We start from the raw sequence: 19,084 nt of genomic DNA on the forward strand, positions 1-19,084 counted from the left end.
CTCACACATATCAAGTGAACGATTTCCTGATATGAGGCAGTTAAACTCTTCATACTGTGAAACTGCAAAGTCAAACATAAGTTTTACTGCACTATTCACGTTTCACTAGAGAAAAAAAATTGCATCTCAGTTATTTTCAAAGCCTATAGTGGGAAATTGTTGTGTAATAGCAAAAGAACAAAGAATCAATGGGTTCACACCGATTTTAAATAGATATATAGGTTTATGCAGCATCATGATCACATTAGATGGAACTTGCTGTACTAGTTCATAAATGGATGGTGTCTTTCAATGCTGAGTATTTCACTGTAGAAGCATTTGATGATATTGAAACTTTCTGTTCATTTTTTTAGTTTGCAAGTAAAATGCTAATGTATCAACAAAACCGGGATTAAATTTTGAATTGAAATTCAAATTGCTGGATTAAGTCATTTTCTAAGTACTTGTGATTTGAAATGGCAGTTTTGTGGCAATCAGACTATGCAGACATTATTTATATACCTAGCGTCGTTATTTAGCAAAGCAAATAAAAAGTCAACCTGAATATTTTAAGAAGTGTCTAACAAGTCAATTAAATGCATCACGATTAGTATGCTGGCTCAGAACTTCATACGAAGTGAGCAAGAATTTAAAATGGAGATACCAGTCAAACATCTGAGTGATCTTCCTTCCAATACGTATTCGAGCAAATGATATTTGGGGGTAGAAACCAGTGCACTGATTGTCTTGTCTCAATTCTTAATATCAGTCATGACATTGACATAATCTCCGATGGATGGATTTACCTGGCGCTGCTTTCTGCTCCTCAGTTAATGTGACTGGCGATTTGGTACACTGTAACTTTTATTCTGCTACTTTTTTTTCATTTTGCTACATTGATGCAGCTTGAAATTTGCCCCGACTTTGTTGTTGCCAGTTAGGCACATTTGCTCACGTCACGTTGACTTCACAAACTCTCAAATGTGGTTAAATGCAGTCAGCAAAGCCAATTTCTTGGTTTTTTTTTTGTCCAGAAACTACTTTGCTTGAACTTCAGCGTCGCGAAATCTATATTCGTCAAAGTTTACAAACGAGGCCGCATGTTTGGAAGTGAAATTCTGACTGATGACCACAGGGTCACTGAAGGGGATCTCTAGAGGAGCCCTTTGATATGACCGCAACTTCACTCTGTACTGGAACCAAGGCTCCCAGGGGCTGCCGTGAGCCCCCAATCTGTTCTTTTCCCATTTAACACAAAATTTTGATGTATTGTTTCATACAGAATATGCCAGCACATTAAGTAATGAAGTAGAGGTGAGTCAGAAAGCCCGTTTAAGTACAAAGTATCCGCTTATGATGTGAACATTATAAAAAGTCTATAAAGCTGGGCCACATATATCACCAAAATCAAACGTTAATTTTCAGTGTTTTTTCGCGATTATCTCCGCTAATTTTCTTCGTAAAATGGTAGGTACCTGTAAGCTGACATGCTGTCCAACAGATGCTTTTGAAGTATCGATCTGCGAGATAGCTAAATGCGATTTTTGTTGACAACTGGCGATTCCAGGGTTGGGTTCAGGTCAGTACCGAGCGAGATAATCTCACTCCACTTCAGCCTCTTCACAATTGACTTTCAAGTTTCCATCTTTTGAGTGGTACAAGTCCGTCATCACGATCCTAATGAAATGGACCAGAGTTTTCTCCAGTGTTCTTTATCCCTCAAATAACATCAGATCATGGTCATTATCGCATTGCTGTTGTCGACAGCTGAGAGGAGTAAGATTTAAAAGCGATCTGAGGAACAACTTTTATTCACACAGAATGTCTTCAAATGTGGAAGAAACTGCCCGAGGAAGTGGTAGATGCAGGTACAGTTATAACGTTTAAAGTGCATTTGGACAGGTCCATGAATAGGAAAGTTAAAAATCACACAACACCAGGTTAGAGTCCAACAGGTTTAATTGGAAGCACTAGCTTTCGGAGCTAGTGATGAAGGAACACTTGATGAAGGAGCAGCGCTCCGAAAGCTAGTGTGCTTCCAATTAAACCAATTTTACTGCTCCTCGGATGCTGCCTGAACTGCTGTGCTTTTCCAGAATCTGGTTTCCAGCATCTGCAGTCATTGTTTTTACCTTCCAATTAAACCTGTTGGACCATAACCTGGTGTTGTGTGATTTTTAACTTTGTACACCCAGTCCAACTCCGGCATCTTCAAATCATGAATAGGAAAAGTTTAGAGGGATATGGATCAAATGTGGGCAAATGGGACTAGTTTAGTTTGGGAAATTTGGTCGGCATGTTACTGTGCTGTGTGACTCTATGACTCTGTGATGCTGTGACTTGACAGGTAGTGGGTCAGGTGGATAAAATGGTGAAAAAGGCCTTTAGTGGCGGAGGTTTGGTGCAGGGAGGTTATGTTGGGACTGGATAAGACACTGGTTAAGTAACAGGCAGAGCAATGTGTGCAGTTCTGGAACATGCATTCCAGGAGGATGTGACGGGAGAGGTGCAGAGGAGATTTACCAGGACATTGCTTGAGCAGAAGAATTTTAGTTGTGAAGAAAGATTGGACAGACTGGGGTCGTTTTCCTCAGAGGGGAGACTGAGATAGAACATGATTGATTTATATAAAATTATGAGAGGCATAAACAGGAAGCAACTTGGTGGAGGGATCAATGATTGGGGCGTAGATTTAAGGTAAGGGGAAGGAGGTTTATCACATCATTACTTTTATGATATATTTAGATGTGCACTTGTGATACCATGGTATACAAGGCAATGAGTCAATTGCCTGAGAAGGGGATTAGAATTGTTAGGTGGTTGCTTTTGACCAGCACAAACTTGATGGGTTTCAGGGCTGTTTTCTGTGCTGTAGACCTCTATGACTCAATGAGAGTTGGTGAACAAACTCATGGGCTTCATGATGTTAATAAATAATTTTCAGCAGGTTCATCAAGTGAACAATACTTGCGGCCAAAGTTTACAGGCCAGTAGGAATATTAGTAGGGTGCAGGGGTGGAGAGTCTCATCTAGTTTTCCAGGGAATCTGGGGAGAATTTCTGTAGTGCATCTTGTAGATGCTACAAATTTCAGCTATTGAGTGTTGGTGGTGGAGGGAGTAGATGTTTGTGGATGTGGTGCCAATTAAGTGGGCTGTTTTGTCTTGCTTGATGTTCTTTAGGATCAAGTGGGGGTTTCCCTCCTCATAAGCACGCACATTTAGCCAGAGCTCTAAGCCAAAAAAAAAACGGATCAATTCTAAACTCCTTGTAGAGATGGATAATTGCACTGAAATTGAAAAGAAAACTCAAGAGCTAGGATATTCTGTTATTGTTCTGTAATAAGACCCTAAAATCGAACAAGTGATGACTTTACCGAGTGCAGCATGCACTGTTTTAGCCCTTGGGACCACCTTTAAACTGTGCTCAGTGTCTATCAAACATGTCTGGGTCTGTACCCACAAATGTGGAGTTCCATTTATCTACATAAAGACCTGTCACCATCTTTTTGCAGGGTTCTGCACATCAAAAGGACGTGTCAAATCCTTTTCCATTCTTTATTATAAACTTCACTGTAGAACGAAGCAAATGGACAATCATATGCATCATCACAGATGGTACCATGAGGTGAGCATCATTAGGTTGCTCTAGTGCTTATGTTTGTGTTGAAATCAATCATGAAATCATATTGGGTGAGCCTGCAACAGACGTGCAGTGAGAGATGCAAGAATTATGCTGCATTAGGCAACAGCTTAGTTCCAAAGTTTGAAATTACTATTCAGTATAATACACACTATATCATACAGAAATATTTGATATATGTTTATTTGCTATCTCTTCACCCTTATCACAGGTATTTGTTTTTAATTTTTTTTGTTCATTCATGGGATGTGGACTTCACTGGCTAGTCCAGTATTTATTGTCTGTGCCTTTTTGCCCTTGATGAATGGTGAGCTACCATTTTGGTGAGCAGTCCCTGTGCTGTAGATACATTCACAATGTCCTTAGGAAAGGAATTCCAGGATTTTGACACATCAACACTGAAAGAATGCCAATATATTCCCAAGTCTGGATAGTGAATGACTTGGAGGGAACATGCAGGTGGTGATATTCCCATATATCTGCTGCCCTTGTCCTTCCACATGGAAGTGGTCATGGGTTTGGAAGGTGCTGTCTAAAGATCTTTGGTGAATTTATGCAGTGCATGTTGTAGGTAACACATATTGCTTCTAGACTGTTGGAGTAAATAAATGTTTGTAGATAGTGTGCCAATTGAGTGGGCGTCTTTGTCTTGGATGTTGTCACTCATCCAGGGAAGAGGGGAGCATTCTATCACATTCCTGACTTGTGCCTTGAGGACATTGGTCAGGCTTTGTCAAATCAGACATGAGTTACTTGCTGCAGTACTCCTGGCCTCTGATTTGTTCTTGTTTCCGCTGTATTTACATGATGAGTCCAGTTCAGTTTGTGGCTAGTTGTAATCATCTGGTTGCTGATGGTAGGAAATTTAGTGATGGCGATACCATTGAATGTGAATGGGGCAATGGTTAGATTTCCTCTTGTTAGAAATGGTCTTTTCCTAGCATTTGTGTGGTGCAAATGTTACTTACACAAACTGGACATTTTTATACACTTGTGACTGTGTGGCCAAATTCCAGCCCAACTCCATTTACAAGTTTGCTGATGATGTCACCGTTGTAGGTTGTATCTCAAACAACAACGAGACAGAATGCAGGAAAGGTATTGAGTGTTTAGCGGCATGATGTAAAGACAACAATCTCACAAACAATGCCAGCAAAGTGAAGGAGCTAGTCACCGACTTAAGGAAGCAGAGTGGAACGCACCCTGGGGTGGATATGGCCGAAGTGGTCAAGTTCCTGGGAGTGATGATCACCAACAATCTGTCCTGTTCCACCCATGTTAACACTACAGTCAAGAAAGCACAGCAATGTCTCTGCTACCTCAGGAAGCTAAGGAAATTTGGCATGTCCACAAGGATTCTTACCAATTTTTATTGATGCACCTTAGAAAGCACCATAGAAAGCATCAAAGCATGGTGTGGCAACTGCTGTTCTCAAGACATCAAGAAACTATAGAGTCATGAACACAGCCCAGTCCATCAAGCAAACACATCTTCCAACCATTGACTCCATCTATACTTCCCACTAGCTCGGGAAAGCAACCAAAATAATTAAAGACTCCTCCCACACTGGTTATGCTCTCTTCCATCAGACCGAAGATATAAAAGTTAGACTGCATGTATGAATAGGTTCAAGGAACACCTTCTTCCTGCTGTTGTGAGACTTTTGAGTGGACCTCTCAGTATTAATTTTGATCCCTGTCTATGACTTCTCTGTAGCTGCAACACTGTGTACTACACTCTATTCTGCTGGAGTCGAGAGTGTGGTGCTAGAAAAGCACAGCAGGTCAGGCAGCATCCGAGGAGCTGGAGAATTAGCATTTCGGGCATAAGCCCTTCATCAGGAATTCCTTCATCAATTCTCCTGCCTCTTGGATGGTGCCTGACCTGCTGTGCTTTTCCAGCACCACACTCTCGACTCTGTTCTCCATCATCAGCAGTCCTCATTTTTTCCTACTCTATTCTGCTATCCTGATACACTTTGTATGGTATGATGTGCCTGTATAGTTCACACAAAACATTTTTCACTGTATCTTAGTACATGTGACAACAATAAATCAATCAATCAACATTGTCCAGGTATTTTTACATTTGTATATAGATTCTTTCTGTATTTGAGGAGTCACAAGTGGTACTGAACTTTCTGTAGTCGTCAGTGAAATCCTCACTTTTGATGTTTTAATGGAGGATAAGTCATTGATCAAAAAGCTGAAAATGGGCCTTGGACACTACCCTGAGGAGCTCCTGAAGTTGTGATGACAACAAACACAACCATCTTCCTTTGTGTCTGACATGACACCAACCAGTGGAGAGTTTTCCCCCTAATTTCAACTGACTCCAGTTTTGCTTGGGCTTCTTAATTTCAAATCATTCAAATGCAGCCATTTTTAGTTAATTATTTGTAATTATCTGAAGGTTCTGTTAAAATAGAAGATAAGGGAATGATTTAAAATGCATTAGTCTTCATCCCTATTTTGCCAATGGGAAAAGTTTAGATGGAACCTTAGAGCAGAGCCATCTGCTGGGCTGGTTAATAATTGACTGGATGGGCTTCAGAGGCAGGGTGGTCAGAACAACAGTAATCAAAGGCAAGTCTGTAAAAGTACTGTAAATGTACTTTTTCCACTTACTTCTTAATTTGAGGCAAGTACCCCAGTGAGAGTGTTTTCTTACATGTGTTATGCTTCAGTCCATGTCAGCATACAGTGATGTTATAATCAAATGCACTTGGTTTAGTTTGAACTACATCCTGACATCCGGCAATGAGATGGGCAGTTGAAGAGGTAACATTCTTGGAATCTTACATTAGTCAGAATTGCATATTTTAAAATAAGAAGCATGTCACTTTTATATTTTCCTATAGAGTAGGCTATCTTTATTCTGACAGAAGCTTCACCTGGTTCACCTCTGACTCTTCCTTCCCTTTTTTAACTTCTCTATCTCTGTCTGTGGAATAGGTTGCCAAGCAATGTTTACATTGAACCCAGTAACTCCTGCAGTGACCTTGATTATTACACTGCCTCCCATTGTTGTAAGGCTACAGTTCCCACCCCAATTAAATATATTGTTTGCTCCTCCCTCTTTTATACCAAAACTGCACCTTCCCATGCAAGTGCAGGAGATAGAATAGCTGCTTCTTCACCTCCTCCCTTACTGTGATCCAGGGTCCCAAGCGCTCCTGCCAGGTGAAACAGTGATTTACTTGTACTTCTTTCAGTTTGGTGCTGTTTTTAGATCCTGATAGTGCAGTCTCTCCTACACAAGGGATTGTGCGACTTTATTCAATTCATTTGTGGGACGTGGATATCGCTTGCTGGGCCAACATTTGTTGCACATCAGGTGGAAGTGACAGCTCTTGATATCAAGGCCACACATGACTGAGTGTGGCATCAAGGAGCCCGAGCAAAACTGGAGCCAAAGGGAATTAGGGAGTATCACCTGGCACATAGGAAAATATTTGTGTTGTTGGAGGTCCGTCTCAGCTCCAGAGCATCTCTGCAGGAGTTCCTCAGAGTAATGTCCTAGACCCAAATATCTTCAGCTGATTCGTCAATGACTTTCCCTCCATCATATGGTCAGAATTGGGGATGTTCACCAATGATTCCACAATGTTCAGCATTGTTTGCAGCTTCTCAGGTACTAAAGAAACCCATGTTCAAATACAACACCTAGACAACATTCAGGCTCAGCCTAAAATATGACAGATAACATTCACAAATTCCAAGCAATCACCATCTCCAATAAGAGGCAATCTAACCAGCAGACTCTGACATTTAAAAGTGCTACCATCACTCATTCTCCCACTATCAACTTCCTGGAGGTTAACATTCACCAGAAACTCAACTGGACTCACCTCATAAATACAGTGGCTACAAGAGCAGGTCAGAGGCTAGAAATAGAGTTGTTCAGAGCTGCATTCATCCAGCCAAGTGAGGGGTATTCCATTATATTGCTGACTTGTGCCTTGTAGATGATGGACATGTTTTCGGGAGAAAGGAGGTGAGTTATTCACTGCAATATTCCTAGTATCTCACCTCTTGTAACCATATTATTTAAATGGATAGTCCATTTCAGTTTATGATCAATGGTAACCCCACAATGTTAATAGTAGAAGATCCAGCAATGGTAATGACATTAAATGTTAAGGGTTATTGAAGCAGCTAAAGATGGTTGGACCTAGGTCACCACCCTAAGGAACTCTTGCAAAGATATCCTGGAACTAAAATGGATCTTCCTTTGTACTCAGCACTACCCCAGCTAGCAGAGAGTTTCTTGAATCCTATTGACCCCTGCTTTGCTCAGGCTCTCCTCTGTCACACTTGGTCAAACACAACTTTGACATCAACGGCAATCATTCTCACCTCACCTCTAGTATTCATATCCTTTTTCCAAGCTTGAGCTAAGGCTGCAATGAGGTCAGGATTTGAATGGACCCTGGCTGAAACCAAACTGAGCCTCAGTGAGCAGGTCATTGCAATGCTGCTTGATCGCGTTGTTTATAACATCTTCCATCACTTTACTGATGATCGAGAGTAAACTGATGGGGTGGTAATTGGCCAGGTTGGATTTGTCCTGGTTTTTGTGTTTGGGAACCACCTGGGCAGTTTTCCAATGGTTGAGTAGATGCCAGGGTTATAGCTGGCTGGGGGTCTGACAAGTTCTGGAGGACAGGTCTATTGCTAGAATGTTAGCAGAGCCCACAGCCTTCACAATGTCCAGTTCATCCAACTGTTTCTTGATATCATGTAGAGTGAAGCAAATTGGCTAAAGATTGGCATCTGTAATGCTGGGGACCTCTGATGGTGGCGAAGGTGGATCATCCACTTGGCACTTCTGGCTGAAGATTGTTGCAAATGATTTTGCTTTATCTTTTGCACTGTTTTGCTATGCTCCCCATCACTGTAGAGAGAATATTCATGGAGCTTCCTCCTCTCGTGAGTTGTTTCATTATCCACCACCAGGCTGTGCCAAGCGCTATGTTCAGTTTGATTCTGAATTTCTAGTTGCTTTCCATTTTAAATTTCTATCCCTCTCGCTTACATTTCAATCATCAAACCCCTTCATTGTTACAATGAAGCTTAAGTAATTTAAGAAACAACACCATAACTTTTGATTATGTATTTTATAAACATCTGAAGACAATAACATGTTGATTAATTTCCGATTGTTCTATTTTTTTTCCAAAGAACTTGATGCTGATAATGATTTTGTTATGCATTTAATCTCCCATAACTTTCATCCCATCAAAGACAGCCCCTTTTGTTCCTTTCTCCTCATACCTCTTTCCCTCTTATGTTTTTATTAAACCTGTTGCATCCATAACATTTTCCAGTTCTGATAAAGGCCAGAGATCTGAAATGTCAAGCAGAATCTATCCCTCCTAAAAGGTGGTGGAGAAGGTGATTTGAGGGGAATTTTATTGGGTAGGTTGGTTGGGGAGATGTCTGCTGCCTTCCCACCCCACTGCATCTCTGAGGTCTGGGCGAGAAGGCCCAAGCTTCTCGGACCTGCTCCATTGCTAATTGATTTGATTAATGACCACTGTCCCTGGGATTGAAGTTATTTCATCTCCAAGCAGATCAAGAAAGAATTGGTAAACTGGTGTAGGCAGACATCAGTTTGATGGGTGGGAGAGGGGGCTTCAATATATGGTAATCTCTGCAAGTTCAAGGGCCTAGTGATGCCCCTGTCCAGTTCTCCCCAGAATCCACCCCCTTGCCCACCAAACTGCACCGATCTTTGCCAGCAGTGCTATCTGGGAGTCAGTTGGTTGCTGCTTCTGCCATGGTGGTGCCAGGTCCTGGTGCTCCCAGCTCCCTAATTAGCCAGCCACTTTATGCGAGTGGAATGTCCTGTTCTAGGATTCTAATTCTGACAGAAAACCCAGCATTTGCCTCATTGCTGGAAGATCCAGCTCACTTCCTTATCCTAATCATTGAATGGTAGACTTGATGTGGTGAATGAACAATTCCTGCTCCTATGTCTCTGGGTCATGGGTGTCTCACTGGGAAACTCTGCCTCTTTCGCACTTCACTTAAAAATGTGAATATCCCAGCCATTATCTGTTCCTCTCTCTGTGGACACTGTCTGGACTGCTGTGCATTTCCAGTACTTGTAATTCCATTCTTGCACATGTCTTCTTGATGTTTGAACAGATTGTTTGTTAACAACTGGTGTATTTAATGTCCTCTCACCAATCAGAATCTGAGATACAGCTATATTATCAGATTGACAATGTGGTGTTATTGCAAGCTTTAAATTCTTGCCAACTTTGCTTGGTATGAGCTGGTCAGAAACGTGCCTGAGGCAATAGGAGAAATTAAATCATCATCTTGAATCCGCCATTTCATCATAGTTCAAAGATGTTCAATGGACTCTGTTAAAATCTGTCAATATTCCAGTTTAAGATGTCAGTTTATGAACATGTTGTTTTGTGAAAATTTATCAGAATAGAAGAATATTTAGCAGTGTTGATTTGTGGTGTACATGATGTTGAACCTATTTAGAACTGGTCTAGCTAGCTTCTTTGTTGCATTCCATTCCATAGAAATGATTTAAAGCATTCTTGAAGCATGTGCCATGACCATAATTCACATGAATATCTCATCACTGGCAGAACACAATGCAGTTAGTCAGAAAGAGAAAAAATAAAGACCCGCAGGTGTTGTGGATTTGAAACAAAAACAGAAAATGCTGGAGAAACTCACCAGGTCTGGCATTTGTGGAAAAAAGCAGAGACAACATTTTGGGCCTGAAGAAGGGTCCCTGGAGCTGAAATGTTGACTTTTTTTTCTCTCCACAGATGTTGTCAGATCTGTTCTGTTTCTGCAGAAATTCTTTTTGTTTTGGTTAGCTGGAAATTCTGTAATGCCAGGTTTAAAGCCTGTATGTTTAATATGAGAAATCTTACAGAAAATTTCTTTTAACTAAATTCAGTACTTAAAGAAAAAAAAATTAGAAACATATTTATTAACTGCATACATATTATTACTTTAATTATGAGTTGTTTATTGACATTTTCTGTTGTAATGCTTCATAATTTAAACTGCTCCATGCACTATTTGCAAGGTGTTAAATGCTGCTTTTTCTAATGATTCATTATCTAGCCATTCATTATCTAGCTCCATGAATGTAATACTCCAGGCATTACATTATACTATTGAAGTTAATAAACATTTTTGACCATGTCAACATACTCTAAAAAGTTGTTTTTGTTTTCAGAAGATATTTTAAGCAATCATCAGAGCAGCAATCCACAAAGAAACTGAATTTATACATTTCCAAAACTATGATGGTAATACAATAAAAGATCCAAAAGTTCATTATTTTATATGAGAAGGAACACAATAATGAAAAACTGCAAAATAAAGATTTGGAAATTTTACTGTGTGGGACATAGTAGCAGTTTGTAGGGGAAAATATTAAAAATTACATTGTGATCAGAATTTTTGAAAACTAGAAAATATATTAGTCATGTATGTAAACTGTTTATATTATCTCTTTTAAGTCATTTTCACCCAAATTTTCTCATTTTTCACCTTAGTTCTTAAAAAAATGTATTTGATATGAACAACAATGTTGTTTATTTAAAAGGCTATTTCATCAGTCTTTTTCAAGGATGAGATAACACCAACCGAAGCCATGATGATCTTGCCTGTGCCCATGTCCCCTATGTTTATCCCCTGATTTCTTTCTGCAGCTTTTGATTTATGATCATGTAATGAATATAGTAAGGGATTGCATGTAGTTTCTGGCACTAAATTATTGTTGAAAGACCCATTGTGCAGAAGCGCGTTAATCTACGAATGGTCAAAGAAGAATTGTTATTGGTCAATATTTGTATTACTTATACTGGTATTTCAAAACAAGAAATTTACTGATTACTTTAGATGTGAAAATGAATAAAGTTCAATGCAATATTTATGAAACATCTAAACACCTTATGGGCGACACGGTGGCTCAGTGGTTAGCACTGCTGCCTCACAGCGCCGGAGACCCGGGTTCAATTCCCGACTCAGGCGACTGACTGTGTGGAGTTTGCACGTTCTCCCCGTGTCTGCGTGGGTTTCCTCTGGGTGCTCCGGTTTCCTCCCACAGTCTAAAGATGTGCAGGTCAGGTGAATTGGCCATGCTAAATTGCCCGTAGTGTTAGGTAAGGGGTAAATGTAGGGGTATGGGTGGGTTGCGCTTCGGCGGGGCGGTGTGGACTTGTTGGGCCGAAGGGCCTGTTTCCACACTGTAATATAATCTAAAAAAAAACCTTCAGTACCATCGAGCATTTTGATTCAAAATTTATCCTCTAGTTGTTCACCAAATATATTTAATAAATAGTTGAGCTTTGAAGTTTGAAAAAATACATTTTTGTCCCATGTTAGTTTTTAATTAACTAATATTAACCTTCCTTTCCTAAATTAGAGAGGAGAATAACAACTAGATTTCTCACTCCTGCCAACTATCCAAAGATCCCTGCTCCATGCTCACATTAGTAGTATCAATTCACGGCTGGATTAGGATCTGAGAGAGGGCAATGATGTGGAATTTTACACATGAATGGTGGTCACTTTGGTAATGTATTGCTTGTTGAACAAAAGCGAGCAAGTGTCAACAGTTTCTTAAGAGGAACCAGGGAGGAAATTGATGGAGGGGAGAAAGTTAGAGAACTATTGCTGTAACAAGAAGTCAGACATTATGGGATGAAAATAGAACATCATGGAGTAATAAATGCATCTGACTAAAACTGTCACATTTTAAAATTATATATTTCTGATCAATTTCAGGCAGCTACACCCCAGCTAAGGATCCCCAGTGCCGACACAATAAAGGACAAATGTCAGAATAGTATCACTATTAACCATCTAACCAGTTGCTTTGACAAATCCCCAAAAATATTGCCGCCATTGCTGAAACGAAATCCTATTCTCTCGCAGTTCTTTTCTCCTAAGCAGACATATAAAAGGAAAGTGGTATCTGATTCTACAGTTTTATAATGTTATGAATGTGGAAGAATGGACATTATCAACATATTTCCATTAAAGACATAAAGAAAATATGACTGCAGGGCTAATCCCTTTCAGAATACCACACACAAGAAGGAAAATGTGAGCAGACCTCGTATAAGTATTGTGTGATTCAGATGGCTGCAGTAATAAAAGTCAGGAATGTAAGAACAGCAGCACAGGTGTCCTTGTCTCGTATTACATTATCCTTGAAATTGTAGAAAACGTAGACATCCAATCCAATTATCAGCTGGTGGAGCATGTCCCTACTCCACTATGCAGCTGTCTGAGGCTATAATAAGAGAATCAGGAACTGCAATAATGCAGTGAAGGTGGAGTGATTAACATCTAACAAGATGGAAAACCAATGGTGTGGAATTGCACCAACCATTGGGCTACACAGATAAACAGAGTACACATAATCATAATGTAGACAAAGGTTGGAGTTTTAAACGCTTGTGATGGTTTCCCACTGTTGATGAATTTTACCATGATTTGTGTGGTTTTGTATGCCTCCGATAAAATAAAGTATCTTTGTAAAACTTTGTGGAAGCAATGTTTTTTTTAAATAAGGTTACCAAATTCCTGTTGCATATTAAAGATTCCATTGCATTATTCAGGATGATCTGATTAACAACTCATGCAATAACATTTACATATTAATAAAGCTAAGGTGATTTTGGGTACATTTCAATTGCATAATGTGATGATAGTTATAAAAACTGACCATAAATTTGTTGATTATCAATCAGTTCTAATGCCTGATTTTTAAATAATTGGACCTGTCATGCACTAAAATGGTTATACAAAAAAACACTGACTTAAGATGTCCACAGTGATTACCCCATCACAGACTGAGCCAGTTCATCAAGAAACATCAGCTCGGATCTGCTGATCTGCTATCAGTGTGCATCTGCAGCCAGTTCGAACTGACCTCCAAAGCCCAGTTAAATCAAGGCAAGAGTGAGTCGATGTTCTTTGGGAACTGGGTTGACAGATCCTTTAGCCCTTTCACCATCAGGACAGATTACCTGAAGGTGCTGGGAATATGGTCTGGAGGGGCCCAGGCGTGTACCAAACTTGTGAGGAGCATATCGCCAAATTGAGGCAGAATCTGGGCTTTCGGGAACACTGCTCCTTCTCCGTTACAGGTAAAAACCTGGTCATCAGGGGTGAGGCACCCTCTGTCATTGTATGTGGCGCAGGTCTGGCCCATTCCCACACTCTGTGCCATTGCAGTCACCCGCTGCAAGTCTAAGAAGTCTAAGATAGACCATGTCTACAGGGAGACAATGTACAAAACTCTGGATAATGGTTGGGATAAGAGCATACCCAACACCACCGACATCTTGATGGCCACTTTTGTGTTTGGCAGCATCAGGTTGTGCATAGACCTTTGGTATGCAAACACCAAGTAGCACTACTTACCTAGATTCTACTTGTCCCCGGTGTTATAGAGGAGAGACCTGGCCTTGTTGCCATTGAATGCTCCAAATAATTGGACCACCAGGTCTATCCTGTCCCTCATGGAGAAATTTGCAAAGAAAAGGGGCGGCATGGTGGCTCAGTGGTTAGCACTGCTGCCTCATGGCACCAGGGACCCAGGTTTGATTCCAGCCTTGGGCAACTGTCTGTGTGGAGTTTGCATGTTCTCCCTTTGTCTGTGTGGGTTTCCTCTGGAAGCTCCGGTTTCCTCCCACAGTCCAAAGATGTGCAGGTTAGGTGAATTAGCCATTCTAAATTGCCCAAAGCTTTAGGTGCATTAGTGGGTTATTCTTCGGATGGTTGGTTTGGTCTTGTTGGGCTGAAGGGCCTGTTTCCACACTGTAGAGAATCTAATCAAATCTAAAACACCTTTGATCACAAATACGTTAGGAAGTAGTCAGCACATAGTGTCCTCAAGATCCTGCGGGTAAAGGTGAGGGTGGATCCTGTCGAGTTGTTCCCTAAGCAGACTTGGTGTCCGAGATGGTCCAAGTGAATTTAATGTCAGGGTGGAAGGTGTTAGTGAAGTTGATGAACAGTTCCACTTCCTTGTGGGAACATGAGGTGGTGCTGATACAGTCATCAATGTAATGGAGGAAAAGAGGGGGGTGGTGCCAGTGTAACTGCGGAAGATGGACTGTTCCACGTATCCTGCAAAGAGGCAGGCATAGCTGGGGCCCATGTGGATGCCAATAGCTACCTCTTTCGTCTGAAGGAAGTGGGAGGATTCGAAAGAGAAGTTGCTGAGGGTGAGGAACCAGTTCCATCAATTGAATGAGGGGGGCTACTGGGTGGGTCGGCAAGGGAGGAAAAAATGGAATACTTGGAGGCCTTTGTCATGGCGGATGGATGTGTACAGGGATCGGAGGTCCATGGTGAAAATGAGGCATTGTGTGCCAGGGAATCAAATGGTTTAAAAGGGTTGGAGGACATGTGTGGTGTCCTGAATGTATGTGGGCAGTTTCTGGACCAAGGGGAACTGGACAGTGTCGAGATATGAGGAGATATGTTCCTCTGCTACATTGATGATCGTATTGGCGCCACCTCATGTTCCCACGAGGAGGTTGAACAGTTCATCAATTTCACTAACACCTTTCACCCTGACCTTAAGTTCACCTGGACCATCTTGGACACCTCCCTCCCCTTCCTGGATCTCTCTGCCTCCATCTCCGGCAACTGACTCAACACGGACATCTATTTCAAACCCACCGACTTCCACAGCTACCTGGACTACACATCCTTCCACCCCCACTTCCGTAAAAATGCAATCCCTTCCTCCCAATTCCTCTGTGTCTGCGGTATCGACTACCAGGAGGAGCAATTCTACTCCAGAACATCCCAGATGGCCTCCTATTTAAAAGACCGCAATTTCCCCTCTGACGTGATCATCAATGTACTCCAGCATCTCCTCCACTTCCTGCACCTTCACCCTTGATCCCCACTCCTCTAATTGCAACAAGGATAGAAGCCCCCGGTCCTCATTTTCCACTCCACTAATCTCCAGATATAATGCTTTATCCTCTGCCATTTCCATCACATACAATCAGATCCCACCACCAGAGATATATTTCCCTCACCACTCCTATTTTCCTGCGCATCCAAACAAAATCATGTCTCACAAACTTGATTGAGTTTTTTGAAGAACTAGCAAAGAGGATTGATGAGGGCAGAGTGGTGGACATGATCTATGTGGACTTTATTCTGGATTAGTGGTGCTGGAAAAGCACAGCACTTCAGGCAGCATCCGAGGAGCAGGAATCGATGTTTCGGGCAATGGTATTCCTGATGAAGGGCTTTTGCCCAAAACATCGATTTTGCTGCTCCTCGGATGCTGCCTGAACTACTGTACTTTTCCAGCACCACTAATCCAGAATCTGGTTTCCAGTGTCTGCAGTCATTGTTTTTACCTATATGGACTTTAGTAAGGTGTTTGATAAGGTTCCCCATGTGAGACTGGTTAGCAAGGTTACTCACAGCACCTGGGTCCCAGGTTTGATTCCAGCCTCGGGTGACTGTCTGTGTGGAGTCATAGAGTCATAGAGATGTACAGCATGGAAACAGACCCTTCAGTCCAACCCATCCATGCCGACCAGATATCCCAACCCAATCTAGTCCCACCTGCCAGCACCCGGCCAATGTCCCTCCAAACCCTTCCTATTCATCTACCCATCCAAATGCCTTGTAAATGTTGCAATTGTACCAGCCTCCACCACTTCCTCTAGCAGCTCATTCCATACATGTACCACCCTCTGTGTGAAAATTTTGCCCCTTAGGTCTATTTTATATCTTTCCCCTCTCACCCTAAACCTATGCCTTCTAGTTCTGGACTCCCCAACCCCAGGGAAAAGTCTTTGCCTATTTACCCTATCCACGCCCCTCAAAATTTTGTAAACCTCTATGAGGTCTCCCCTCTGACGCTCCAGGGAAAACAGCCCCAGCCTGTCCAGCCTATCCCTATAGCTCAAATCCTCCAACCTTGGCAACATCCATGTAAATCTTTTCTGAACCCTTTCAAGTTTCACAACATCTTTCTGATAGGAAGGAGACCAGAATTGCACGCAATATTCCAACGGTGGCCTAACCAATGTCCTGTACAGCCGCAACATGACCTCCCAACTCCTGTACTCAATACTCTGACCAATAAAGGAAAGCATACCAAACGCTTTCTTCACTATCCTATCTACCTCTACTTTCAAGGAGCAATGAACCCATACTCCAAGGTCTCTTTGTTCTGCAAAACTCCCTATGACCTTACCATTAAGTGTATAAATCCTGCTAAGATTTGCTTTCCCAAAATGCAGCACCTCGCATTTATCTGAATTAAACTCCATCTGCCACTTCTCAGCCCATTGGTCCATCTGGTCCAGATCCTGTTGTAATCTGAGGTAACCTTCTTCGTTGTCCACTACACCTCCAATTTTGGTGTCATCTGCAAACTTACTAACTGTACCTCTTATGCTCGCATCCAAATAATTTATGTAAATGACAAAAAGTAGAGGACCCAGCACTGATCCTTGTGGCACTCCACTGGTCACAGGCCTCCAATCTGAAAAACAACCCTCCACCACCACCCTCTGTCTTCTACCTTTGAGCCAGTTCTGGAGTTTGCATATTTTCCCTGTGTCTACATGGGTTTCCTCCGGGTGCTCAGGTTTCCTCCCACAGTCCAAAGATGTGCAGGTCAGGTGAATTGGCCATGCTAAATTGCCCATAGTGTTAAGTTCATTAGTCAGAGGGAATTGGGTCTGGGTGGCTTACTCTTCGGAGGGTCGGTGTGGACATTTTGGGCCGAAGGGTCTGTTTCCACACTGTTGGGAATCTAATCTAAACTAGCCATTTGGATACAGAACTGGATCAAACATAGAAAACAGAGGGTGATGGTGGAGGGTTGTTTTTCAGACTGGAGGCCTGTGACCAGTGGAGTGCCACAAGGATCGATGCTGGGTCCCTACATTTCGTCATTTATATAACTGATTTGGATGTGAGCAGAAGAGGTATAGTTAGTATGTTTGCAAAATTGGAGGTGTAGTGGAGGTGTAGCGAAGAAGGTTACCTCAGATTACAACAGGATCTTGATCAGATGGGCCAATGGGCTGAGAAGTGGCAGATGGAGTTTAATTTAGATAAACTTGAGGTGCTGCATTTTGGGAAAGCAAATCTTAGCAGGACATATACAGTTAATGGTAAGGTCCGAGGGAATGTTGCTGAACAAAGTGACCTTGGAGTGCAGGTGTCATCTGCTAGGATAATGAACAAGGCATTTGTTATGCTTTCCTTTATTGGTCAGCATATTGTGTACAGGAGTTGCGAGGTTATGATGCAGCTGTGCAGGAAATTGGTTAGGCTACTGTTGGAATATTGTGTGCAATTCTGGTCTTCTTCCTATCAGAAAGATGCTGTGAAACTTGAAAGGATTCAGAAAAGATTTACAAGGATGTTGCCAGGGTTGGAGGATTTGAGCTATAGCGAGAGGTGGAATAGGCTGGGGCTGTTTTCCCTGGAGCACCGGAGGCTGAGGGGTGACCTTATAGAGATTTATAAAATCATGAGGGGCATGGATTGGATAAATAGACAAAGTCTCTGCCCTGGGGTAGAGGGGGGTCCAGAACTAGAGGCCATAGGTTCAAGGTGAGAGGGGAAAGACATAAAAGAGACCTGTGGGGAAACTTCTTCACGCAGAGGATGGTACATGTATGGAATGAGCTTTCAGAGGATGTGGTGGAGGCTGGTAGAATTGCAACATTTAAAAGACATCTAAAGGGGTATATGTATAGGAAGGGTTTGGAGGGATATGGGCCAGGTGCTGGCAGGTGGGACTAGATTGGGTTGGGATATCTGGTTGGCATGGACGGGTTGGACCGAAGAGTCTGTTTCCATGCTGTACATCTCTATGATTCTATGACCTCATCTACTGTGTCGGTTGCTCTCGATGTGGCGTCCTCTACAATGGGGATTCAGGACGCCAACTCATGGAATGTTTCAGGGAACACCTCTGGGATATACACACCAAACTACCCCACCGCCCTGTGGCTGACCACTTCAACTCCCCCTCCCACCCCACCATGGACATGCAAGTCCTGGGCCTCCTCCACTAGCTAATCCAAGCCACCCGATGCCTGGAGGAAGAATGCCTCATCTTCCGCCTTGGGACCCTTCAACCACACAGCATCAACTTCAACTTCACCAGTTTCCTTATCTCCCCTTCCCTCACCTCATCCCAGATCCAACCCTCCAACTCGGCACCATGGTCTTGTCCTGTCCTACCTGTCTATCTTCCTTCCCACCTATCCACTCCACCCTCCCCTCCAACCTATCACCATCACCTCCCACCTGCATCTATCTATTGCCTTCCCAGCTACCTTCCCACACACCTACCCCCACCCTCCTATTTATGTTTCACACCCCCCTCCATCCAACATTCCTGATGAAGGGCTTATCCCCGGAACGCCGACTCACCTGCTCCTCAGATGCTGCCTGACCAGCTG

Source organism: Chiloscyllium plagiosum, unplaced genomic scaffold (assembly GCF_037043375.1).
Source record: "Chiloscyllium plagiosum isolate Xiang-an unplaced genomic scaffold, Cpla_swu_hap1 HiC_scaffold_26, whole genome shotgun sequence".
Classification (NCBI taxonomy): domain Eukaryota; kingdom Metazoa; phylum Chordata; class Chondrichthyes; order Orectolobiformes; family Hemiscylliidae; genus Chiloscyllium; species Chiloscyllium plagiosum.